We start from the raw sequence: 12,905 nt of genomic DNA, 5'->3' as shown, positions 1-12,905 counted from the left end.
CTCTAGCTTAGCCTACCATCATTCAACCACATAATTAGATATACTAGCATACTTTGACATATATCTGCATCATAATATGGCATAGTATCATCCCAAAAAAAAATGTTTACAAACATCTATATAATCCAATAAAGGATCAAAGCCATATACATTTCAAAACATCAAATGGTTTCTTCAAGCATTGATCACCTCATTTCCTTTTGCTTTAGATGTTGTAGGCCCTAAGGTTTGTTGAACATAGGAGGGGTAAGATTCATAAGAATTTTAGTAGCATAGCATCACATTTATAATGTCACATTCAAACAAAGTATTACATGCTATATGAACTAACTATCATATGCTTTCAACTCATTCACATGCCATAGAAAGAAAATAACATGCTTCTCAATCGTAGCACTCAACATTGCATAAATCAAGACATTACATGCATGGAGTTAAAAATCACATAACATCATAATCTCATCCATATCATGGTATCACAACAATGCACAATATATAGAATAAATACAATAGGGCATCACCATTATTACATCGTTCATCATAATAACCCTTAATCCCTTTTTACTTGATTTTTGGGTTATTATTTCTAGTATTGATTCCTTAATTACCTTAGGTCATTCCTACATATTTTTTATATAGAATCCAAATATCTACTTAGATTTATGAAAATCTAATTCCTTATTAATGATCCTCATTGGGCCGAAACATAAGGGATTATTTTCAAAATTTTCACTTTCAATTTTATTGCTTCCAGACTTCCTTTCTTGGTATTTTCTTACACGATTTCATTATTTAAACACATTGGAAGCATCAAATTGAATTGAATCCAACTCTAATCCTAATTACTCATTTTGGTCGAAACATTACACAAGATTTAGGAGTTGGATTTTCATTCCAAAACTCAATCATAACTAATCAATTCCTACTTTTTTTAAGTGTTTAATCTGTGTTCATTCCCTTGGCTACTTTCCTTCATATTTTTGAAAATTTTGGCAGCATTTCCCTTTAGAAAAATGGCCATCCAATCAACATAAAAACACCATAAAAACATCCCCACATCAAAGCACAAGAGAGATAGAAGTTTGCCTTGACAATTCCTTAAGCTTATATGCACTTTATCTCACTAGAGCTTGCCTTTTCTCTCTCTAAAATCAAGAGCAACCAAGACCTCCCTTATATTTCCCTCTTTGGCCGAAATTCATGTGTGGAAAGGGGTATTTATGACCATTTCAATAACTTTTTGCCATTGATTTTCAACAAAATTACAAGGGCTAGGTGGCTAAATCTCAACCCTTCAAAATTCTTCCAAAAGTAATAGAAAATAAAATAAAAATAGGTGGACAAATCTTGTGCTTTATGAATGTGATCTAAACACATGTCCATATGATGTCACGGTGACGATGTCACAACCTTGTGTCATACCAGGATTAATTAGCCTAATCTTGCTTAACTTCCTTAATCACCACAATTAACCACTTTCTAATAACTATTTTATTTTCATATTTCATTAAATATTTTTTCTCTATGATGGGCCAATTTAGGTGTGACACATGGGCTATTTGGGTTGGACAAATTTGCAGAAAAATACACTTCCCCAAGTATCCTTACATTAAACTAAGTACCGATCAATACCAAATAAATTTTTTCTGTATCTTGTCTGATCTATTGTTTCAAAAAATTTATCTCTGTGTACCACTAACCTCCTCTCAATGTAGCAAAGTTCCTTGTTTTTTCTTAGAATTTAATTTGCTTTAGAATTCTCTAAATTTCATTTATAGCAAAATCGACATTCTACCGGTGATAATTCTGCTTTAAATACTACTAAAGCTAACTTCCTCATTATTTAAAGTCAGGAAAAATTTTATAAATTATGATTATCTTCAAAAAAAAAATATTTTGTCTAGAATTATTGAGGCCTCTAGACATTTTAAATAATTAATTTTGGTTACTATTACTTAGTGTAATCAAAAATTCCTAGAAATATAGAAATTCTATATTAATTTATTTTCCCTTCAATAATTTCTTTGGGGCCTCAAACACTATTCGTTTATCCTTAATTCTATTTCACATGATTTTCTGAGAATTTTTGGGAATTTCTAACCTGACTTCCCAATCAGTTCTTTTTTCAACTAATATTTCAAAAATATCAATCTAGACACCGCTGAGGTTTTTATTCAAAATTTATGAGATCTATGTCCCCTCTACACTAATTGGAACTGGATCTATTTTAATTCCCTCATTTTCAAGATTAAAATTTGCAGGATGTTATGTTTTCTCCCTTTTGTAAAATTTCATCCTTGAAATTTCAAGACCAAACCTCTTCTCAAACTCTTTTCCAGAGTTTCTTAGGGAAGACATTCCTTTTTGGCCAAACTTTATGTTTGGGACATATACTCATATACGATGTCATCCATACTTCTTCCGGGTATTTACGCGACTAAATTCACGTTTCCGGATTTGTTTCCTTTCTTTAGACATATTTACTTGTCATCGTGCCTTAACAACCTTTTTGTCCTCATGGTATTTTGCTATACCATGGCACTTTAGGATTTTTCTTACTTTGGATACTTCTTGTATGTCCACATCTTAGACGCTTGTTTTGCTTTACCTCTAAAGGGTCTTTTCCACTTTTATTACCCTTAACAGCTTTATTCGAAGGGTTCACTACCTTCCTTTCTCATTTCTCTCGTCCTTAGCTTGCTTGAATACTTAACGTTTAGGACTTACAGTTCCCTTCTTAACTCTTGCTATCCTTTCCTTTCTTTATTGGCGAAATATAGTTGATTTTGGTCTAATTAATAATAAAGGTATCTAGAGAACAGTCAAGGATACTCTCTCTCTGCCAACTCCTCATCTTGAGGAGGTTTCCATATTTTAAACTCATCCCTGGTCATCTTATTCTCACGCTCTAGAGAGAAACTATATCTATTATGGCTCAGTACCTTTCCTTAGGCTTGACTTTCTGACTTCAGGAGCTACTACGCTTTACCGCAAGTCTCAGTCCTCATTAAAAGCTACTGTGCTTTATTACAAGCCTCTTCAAGATCCTCTTATAACCCTAGAATTTCCTTTGCTTGAGCCATGTTGCACTCTCTATGAGCCTTTAGACCACCGAAATGAGTTAAAGATTAAGTCGCCAACACTCAGTTGGTAGCTTGACTGATCATTCCTCAAGACTAATGAGAGATCTTTTTTGCTATCTTTTGGACCTTTCTCAATCTTTCTGTCAAGTTCAAAAGCATCCTCCTTTGGGTACTTCCATAGCTTTTTACTTTTAGCTTCCTCAAACTATTTCTCTTTCTGTTCAACCTTTTTAATTGTCAAGCTACATACTTAACTTGATAGCCATTAACTCTTAACTTTCTCAAGCTAGTTCCCTTCCTTAGGCCACCTTTCACTTCTGGGCCCTTTTTATCAATTATATAGCTTTTCGGCTTTCACGTCATTATCATGCCAATCTGTCTTGCCACATGACTCCTCTAACTCATTTCACTATTCTCGCTATCCATAATGACACGAGATTATTCAGGAAGATGACTTACATGATCACTTTCTCTTTTTACCCTATTTCTTTCCTTTAGTACCCTGTTGACCTCAAGGGCATCTCACCATTGCCTTACTCTTGACCAATTTCCATTCTTATTGGGGTAAAGTTACTCCGTATGCCTTGCCTTGACTGCTTTTACTTTTCCTATAGGAGGATAGATTGCTCTCACTAGAGCATCCTCAACTCAACCACTTACTCTCCTCAACAAAGGACATATATCTCTTACTATCACAGCGTCAACTCTACCATCTTGGGAGGACACATTGCTTTTTATAGTGATGTCCTTTCTATCATGACTGCTTTTTCTTTCATTAATTCAAAGGATAGCTTACTCTTACTAGAGCAACATCACTCTAATCTGGAGAACCACCTCCCAATATTGAGGGATACTCTATGGTCAAGACCTTTCTTTTACTCAATCTCAGTTATGGCACATTCTCAACTTGATTCATTCAGTTACTTCAATAGTGGTATTTGTTTATAGGAACCATAACTCTTAGATTTCTTACTTGCTTGAATACTATGGTTGCACTTCCTTATGATGCCTTAAGGACAGAAGGGAATACTGCTCGGTCCCAATCACTAACATTCGTCTAGGTATTAATGAAGATATGTTCCTTTCTCTATACTCATTTTTAGTGCAACCATTCTCCTATATCATTCATTATCTATATCCTCAAAGGATACTACCTGACTTTTTCTCTTTATAGCTTTTCATGGTCATATATCAGTCATAACACTTAACTACATCACTTAGCAAACATAGATCATTCAAGTACCCTCCATGGGGCTCCTGCTAAGTGGTATCTCAATCAAGCATCTAATTCATCATTGCCATTCTATTCCAACTTTGAATATAAGGCCCCTTTCTAATCATTCTCTTAGCTATGTCCACTAGACTTATATGTCTTGGACAATCCTGGATTTTACCTTAACATCTGAAAACATTGCTAAGAGAGTTCTTATTCTTTTTGTGACATCAGGGGTCTATCCCTCTCTACTTGCTATCTCTTTAGGCTTCCTATACTCCCTCAAGGGGCTTAAGATAGCCTTTCATCATTTGCCTCACTTCTATCAAGGTCTTAGTACTTACCTGAGGCATAGGCTGCCACATTATCTTCCAATTAGAATCTAGACTCATACTTTTTGCCTGGCTAGCTTTACTCTCAACCATTATTCATTAGGGGAGTCCCTTAACTTGACTCAACCCTACTAGGCTTACTTAACTCAATCATTCCTCTTAAAAAGGGAAGCCACTTACTTTAAACAACAGTTGCCTACCTCGCAAGTTATCTCTTTACTACTCCTTTCTTAAGCTCTTTGTCATTGAGGGCTTTACTGTTAGTTCTTACTACCCTTCAGTATCTATTTCCTTTATAATAATTTTCTTAATCTTTTCCCAAACCTCCATCCATCTAAACCTCAATCAAGTAGTTCAATTTTACCTCCGTACTAGGGATTATTTTCTTCAAGGTGGACTAAGGTTTTATTCCACAAGCAAGGAATATCATTGAAAAATAATCAGCTTAGGCTAGTTGTCACACTAATATCATGGAAAGGCATGTGCATCAAATCAAAAAAAGCGCAACAATGCTCATGCTAGAACAATGTAATACAACCACATACTAAAGAGTATAGCTTTAGGGCTAGTGGGAGTGAAAACAACTACATCATGTGGCAAAGCATTAATAGTAAGGCCCAATCACCCAGCATATTTATACTCTATGAATAAATGGCTTGCACTTGAACTTAACATTGCATATAGTTAGCAATCATTCATATTGAATACCTTAGATCATCTCATGTGACTTACGAGCCTCCTCTTGTGCCAGGGTGAACACCTCTACTTGTGTCTGAGGCCTTGAATTGTCTATTCTTTACAGACACTCCCTTGCAAAATGTCTAGGTCTGTAGTATCAAAAGCACACATTTTGTCGCATTAGGCATGGCCGATCTCTATGACTCTTGGCATATTTCTCACAATTATTGGCCCTTCTGGCTATATCAAAGTCTCCTTGCTTGAACCCTTTATTGAACTTCCTACTCAGACCAAGCTTTCTCTAAGTCCCTTCTTTGATTGGAGGTCTCACAGTCTTTGGATTTGCCTTAGTTAGACTATAATGATTCTGGTTGTTCTCTGTAATACTATAGGTTTCTATTGCCTTGTTGAATACTTCTATCTGTCTTGGAGCTACCTTCTCTCTTAAATCAGGTCTTAAACCCCTAATCATCTTTTTCATATACCACCTTTCATCATTCATGCTTTGTAAGTAGGTAGAATACCGAGATAGCTTAATGTATTTTGTGAGGTATTCATCAAATGACTCATTCTCTACCTATCTTAGAGTCAGAAATTCCACTTGCTTCTCATCCCTCACAGAACGCGAAAAATACTTCTCGTAGAAGTATTCCTTAAAGTTCTCCCATGTGACCAGTGTATTGTTAGCTTAGAGAACTATCTTCGTATTCTTTCACCATCTATCAGCTTCCCCTTCAAGCTTGTAGATGGCCATCTAAGCCTTTAGCTTAGAGGAATACTCCATCCCTTTAAATATCTTTTCGAGCCAGGTAATCCAATCCTCAACTACTTGAACATCCAAGGTTCCTTTGAAGGCTGATAGATTATGCTTACAAAAGCGCGCAATCCATTACTACAGGTTATCTTCCTTTACAGCTAGCCTTTCCTATTCTCCTACAAGTCTTTGTGGCTAGATTGGTTGGGTTACCTTGACCATCCTAGGCTCAGGTTGCCTTAACTGTGCTATTACTGTTATTACCACTACAACTATAGCAGCATCCCATTCTTGCTCTTGGCGAACTTAAGTAGCCTGTATCTCTTGCATCACATGTTGCTGCTCATCTAACATATTCATGATTAATCGAATAGGATCAGCAAGAGGTCTTTTTGGTTCTCTTCTTGGCTCTTCCTCTAATTGTACATTCCTTTTTGTTCTAACCATTTTGTCATCTTTCAACTATAAGAGGAACAGAGCCATTATTCATCTAAAACACATACTCTAATACACTCATGTTTGTGGTACAACAACAAAAGTCATGTACATCCTAACTAGTCACCACATGTTTATAACTATAAGTCTAACATTCGACTATCATTTACTCCTAACTTGGGGTCGCGAAATGTTAGCTAAAATAGGGTCTCTAGGGTACTTATTAGCTCATCAATGGTACGCACATCTATGCAACCATAGATGTCCCCAATACCTTTCTACCATATCCATGTCCTAGGGAGCACCTTCTTAACTGGGCATGCACTAACCCTGCTCAAACTAGCCTCCACGTCGTTTAGTCTGGGTTTCGATACATCACCATACCTTGTCTGATATTGCCTAGTGGTAGAGCACTTCATACATCGTCCTGTACCTCCATTACTTGAACCTCATTGATTGCCACAGAGGACTTATCATGCCTAGGCTCTCTTTCCATGTAATATTTTGACATAAGTCAACCATAAGCAAAAGAACCCTTCCTTCGTCATACCACTAAGAAAATGACTCACTGGGCATCCTTTGATTAACCACCTTCCTTGAGCCATGATCCTCATAGCAAGGCATAACCATGCCTATCCCTTCATGTCATTCCATACTAGTACAGATCAATTAATAAATAGTAAATTTTTCCTCAACATCAGAGCATTCAACGCCATGCCAAAGCCTTTGTTATGATACCAAAAATATAACACATTCACTTTTTACCAAAAAAAAAACCAATTAGAAGCAAATGGAATCACATTTAATTAGGGATGTTCAATTTGTCTCGATTCCGGTGAGTTCAGGACAAGATGGGATAAGTACAGGACGGGATGAGACAGTAACCGAGATAAGATGGGATGCGAGACGGGATTGTCCCATCCCGTCTCATCTCGTCACATCCCTAGGTATTTTTGGAAAAAAATTATTTATTAATAATAATTATTAGATTATTCAATTTACTTATTAATAATAATTATTATTTTTATAGTATTTTTAGCTCTTAAGTTGTAGTATTATTTCAACAAAATCTCCTTTCTCAATAAAATAATTTATAAAGCTATTACATAGTGTTTCTTTTACAATATTTTTTTACAGTATTGTTTTTATACTTTTTTTATACTATATAATTGAGCTTTCTATATAATTTTTTAATAATGTTTTTATCTTCAAAAGCCCAATGAAAAATAAGCATTATAACATAAAAAATTTATATAAAAAATTATAGTATTTTTTTAAAAAAAAGGGGGAAACAGGACTGGATGGGACAGGACTTTCACCGTGATGGGACTGGGACAGGCTTGTCCCCTCTTGTCCCATGAACACCTCTATATTTACTGGCCAAAAGTTTGAAAAATTTAACTTTGAAAAATTTTGTTCTCAGGTTACTCGTTACTGCAATCCATAATTTGACCAAATTTTGAAAAATGATAATTAATTCTAAAAAAAATTAAAATCAAGTGATTCCAAGATCTATTAGAAGCCCTTTGGATTATCTTTTGAGAAAAAAAATATTTTCTGAATGAATTGTCTTCAAATTTGAGCCCAAATTAATTTTCAAAAAGTACTTTTCATATGGCCATTTTCTAATTTTTCAATATTTTTGCTTAACTTCAGATAAACATAAATTCTTGTACAAATATTCATTTGGGGCATGTCACCACTCATTTTAAAGAGAACAAAATGAGATCTATTTGTCTATAAAATTTTGTGATCTAACTCACTCAAATGGTTAGAATCACATTGGTCAAAGTTTGTCTCTAAAAGGTTGACTTTCATCTCTTTTTAGTTTTGCTTCTTCATCTTTGAACTCTAGCTTAGTATGCTACCATTCAACCACATAATTGGATATGCTAGCAAAATTTAACATATATTTGCATTGTAATATGGCATAGTATCATCCAAAAAAATATATTTACAAACATCCACATAATCTAAAAAAGGATCAACGCCATATACATTTCATAACATCAAATGGTTTCTTCAAGCATTAATCATCTCATTCCCCTTTGCTTTAGATTTTGTAAGACCTAAGGTTTATTGAACATGGGAGGGATAAGATTCATAGGAATCTTAATGGCATAGCATCACATTTCCAATGTCACACTCAAGCAAAGTATTATGTAACATCCTAAGTTTTTATCGGGTTTTAATAGCCTCTTTTGGGTTGATTTTGAGGATAGATTAGTGATTTAATCTTGATCTTGGTGTTTGGGTTGGATTTGAGGTTTGTTGGAGGAATAGGTGAACGTACCCCTTTCAGGGTATGTTCGCCACGGCGAAGTTTACTTCGCCGCGGCGCACCGGGAGTTTCAGAGGGGAGTGTCTTCTCGGGAGGTTGGCTGCGGCGAAGTCTAGGGGACGCCGCGGCGAAGTTGTTCAGGTGAGCGAGGCTTCCCTTTCGGGAAGGTTTCGCCGCGGCGAAGGTAAGGGCACGCCGCGGCGAAGTTCTTCTGGGCGAGCGAGAGTTTCCTCTCGGGAAGCTTTCGCCGCGGTGAAGTCAGGTTTTCAGGCGACTAATTCCTCTCGGGATTAGTTCGCCGCGGCGAAGATGGAGTTCGCCGCGGCGAAAGGTCGCGATTTTATATAATCGCTGGAGGGTTCAGTTGTGCGAAAATAAGAAAATCTGAAGGAGGAGAGAGGAGCTCTGCTAGGGTTTCGTTGTTGAGGCTTGGGAAAGGCATTTCTAAGGATCCATTACCTCCAGTAAGTGATTTTAACCTCTAATCTTCTTTCTTTCTTGGAATTTCTTGGAAATTTCTGAGGATTTTTAGTGAAACCCTAGATTTTTCTAAGTTGTGATGGAACTGAGGTTTTTGACCGATTGTTTTGGGTTTAATTGATTGCATTGGGTTAGTTTAAGTTTTTAATCGGTGTAGTTTTCTTGGATTTAAAGAATCTTGAGTTTTGGAGTTAGGGTTTATGGAATTGGATGATTTGGGATTGAGGATGATAATGTAGAGATTGAATTTGAGTTTTGTGAATTGGGTTATGTTAAGGAGGGTTAAATTGGATGTTTAATCGGTTTAGCTTTGTTGTTGGAACCTTAATTGCTCAAATGAGATGTTGGAGGTTGAATTCCTATAGTGGGTCCTTGAGGTTTGAACTCTAATTCATGCTTGGAAGGAGACTTGATGTTTTAATGGACTTTGAGGATTTTGGAGTGTTGCCTTGATAGTTATACCCCTTGAGTTGGGTAGAGTTTTGATGGGAGATAGGAATTTTGTGTCCCCAAGTGTTGTTTTGGCCACATTATTAGTTTGAATGCTAATATATGTTGGTTGTGTGTTTGTGTGCTTGTGTAGACCGGTTGTGAGTCTTGGTGGTGCGCGGGGCCACTTTGTTGGTTGTTATTCCTTGCGCAGGCGAGAGGTAACCACTTTCCAATCCTTAGTACTTGCTTCTGTGGTATTGTGAGTAGATTTGTGTTTTGTGTTCCAAATAGTAATTGTGTTCGAACTATATGTTGTATATAAAAAGGGAAAACCGTCTTGTGGGGTTTTGATTTATGATGAATGAATTTTGGAATTGTGAAATGAATTTTGGAATTGTGGAAGATATGCCACTAATGAGGTTAATTGTGAAATGAATATCACTCTTTGATTATGATTTGAGCATGATGCATTGATTGGGAATTTGGTGAGAGATGTTTGTTACTACCACGTGGTAAGGCCTCCATTAATGCATGATGGTTGGCTTTTTTACGTCCCCCATAGTGAGGGATAGGCCTTCGGGCTCATTACGTCCCCCAGAGTGAGGGACAGGCCTTTATGGCTCCTTACGTCCCCCATAGTGAGGGATAGGCCGGGTTCGGCTCCTGAAAATCCCCCAAAGTGAGGGATTTGGTTGATGGGATTGCATCATTTCACTTGCATAAATTGTTGTGGCTATCATTATGTATTATTTGTGAATTGCCCCACTTGACACCTCACGAGCACCTATTTAGTAGTACCTAGTATTGGAAGGATTGGTTACTGGGACTTTGTCTCACCCCGTGGTTTACAATGTTTTCAGGAGAAGGTTCTAGGCGTGCGCCTTCGGGAAGAGACGCAGAGGCTTGAGCTTGGTTAGCTTTAGGCCTCTAGCTTTAATTATGTATGGATAGTTGTATATTGCCACGTTTAGGGTCCTTTTAAACTATTTTGATTGCCCGGTTTATTCGTAAACTGGAGGAAGTGTATCTTCTTCGTATTTCAATTGGGCCGGAGGCCCCTTTTTATTGATTTTGTAAACTGGAGAATACATTATCTACTCGTTTTGTTGGCCGGAGGCCATTCCTATTATTTTATGAAACTTTGTTATTCGTGGTTGAGATCTATTGGGATGGGCTGATTTTGATGTATGTCGTTACCCGGGCCGGAGGCTCGGAGGCCCAGTAATTGTGATTGAATGATGATAGTTGCATGCAACTGCTTTTGAGATGGAACCAAGTTTTAAATGTTAATTTTTTAAAAAATATGAATTTTCCTTCTACTATGGTAGCTCGTTTTAACAGCTTTCCTTTTCTACCATAGTAGAGGTTTTGTGATGGGTTAAAATGTCTTGAGGTAGAGGGTTCTTACATATTACATTCTACATGAACTAACTATCACATGCTTTCAACTCATTCATATGCCATGGAAAGGAAATAACATGCTTCTCACTCAGCACTCAACATTGCATAGGCTAAGGCATTACATGCATGGAGTTAAATAACACATAACATCATAATTTCATCCACATTATGGCTTAGCAACAAAGCACAACATATAGCAATAAATACAATACAAGGTAACATTAAATAGTAAATGCTAGCCACCTTTTTCAAGCTTATCCTTTACTTTCTGATTCCTCCCTTTAGCAAAACTCCTTTTCATGTTAATGCAAAACCTATTGATAACACAATAGGGCATCACACATTATTACATTATTTATTATAATAACCCTTAATCCCTTTCTATTTCATTTTTTGAGTAATTATTTCTAGCATTGATTCCTTGATTCCCTTAGGCATTCCTACGTAATTTTTCATGCAGAATCCAAATATCCACTTAGATTTATAAAAATCCAACTCCTTTTTAATGATCTTGATTGGGCTGAAACACAGGGTGATTATTTCCAAAATTTTGACTATTAATTTTAATGCTTCCAAGCTTCCTTTCTTAGTATTTTCCTACATCATTTCATCATTTAAACATATTGGAAGTATCAAATTGAATTGAATCCAACTCAAACCCCAATTACTCATGTTGGCTGAAACATTACACAAGATTGAGGGGTTAGATTTTTATTCCAAAACTCAGTCATAACCAATCAATTCCTACTCTTTTTAAGTGTTTAATCTGTGTTTCAATCCCTTGGCTACTTTCTAATAGAACCCAATCTTTATATGCTTTTCTTAAGTGTTTTCTAATGTTTTGCAACACTTTTACCCTCATTATTCATGCATTTATATTCATTTGATTACATTGAGTCATGCATTGCATTTTGCTATTTAAGGGGTAAAAAGGTTCATTTTTCTCTCCTAAATTTTAATTTCCTTGATCGATAATCATTTAGTCTTTACAGAGCTCTTTGTCGTGGTTTTTAGGCAATTAGATAAGGACCCAAGAACCAAGATGGAGCATAGATGGAACGAAAATATTACAAGGACCAAAACACAGGAGTTTGGAGTGTTCTGCCTCCCCAGGTCACGACATGGACTTATAAGGTCGCGACCTGGATGCCCTTTTAATGAAACTACGTATTTTGGACCTGAGTCAAGATGAAAGCTCTTTGTCTTCCCAGGTCGCGACATGAAACTTTTAAGGTCGTGACCTGAATCCCTAAGTCACGACCTGACACTCTTGAGGTTGCAACCTGAGTGCATTAAGTGAAGCTATGTGTTTTGGAATAGGTTTTGAGCTTCTACACCTAAGGGGGGCAGCCACCACGAACAAATACTCTGCTATTCTACAAATTTGCATTAGGTTGAGCCACTATATTCTCCTTTCAAGTCTCCATTGATTCTAACCCAAAACTTCTATTTTTCTTTATCTCTTTATCATTTCCTGCATTTCCGAACCGATCAAACCACTCCAACCACCTTCTTCTCCCTTTTTCCAATCTCATTTTGAGCTTTAACCATGGCTGTTTGTCACATCTGGCAATAGAATAATTAGGAATAAGGAATATACCTAAATAATAAAGGGTAAAAAATGACAAGGAGAAATAGAAGAATTTTTGTGGAAAATGATTATTATGATTTTCCAAGCCAATTATGAAAAATTTGGCTAATTAAGGAAAATTGGTCAAAAATAATTACGGAAAAATATTTCCAAGTCTTGGAAAATTAAGAAAAAAATAAGGATAATATTCTTTGAAATTATATGGGATTATAAAATTGGTTTTAT

This window comes from Neltuma alba, unplaced genomic scaffold, assembly GCF_004799145.2.
Source record: "Neltuma alba isolate B1F8T4 unplaced genomic scaffold, ASM479914v2 tig00010918_pilon, whole genome shotgun sequence".
In the NCBI taxonomy this organism is placed as follows: Eukaryota; Viridiplantae; Streptophyta; class Magnoliopsida; order Fabales; family Fabaceae; genus Neltuma; species Neltuma alba.
This window is presented reverse-complemented; position numbering follows the sequence as displayed.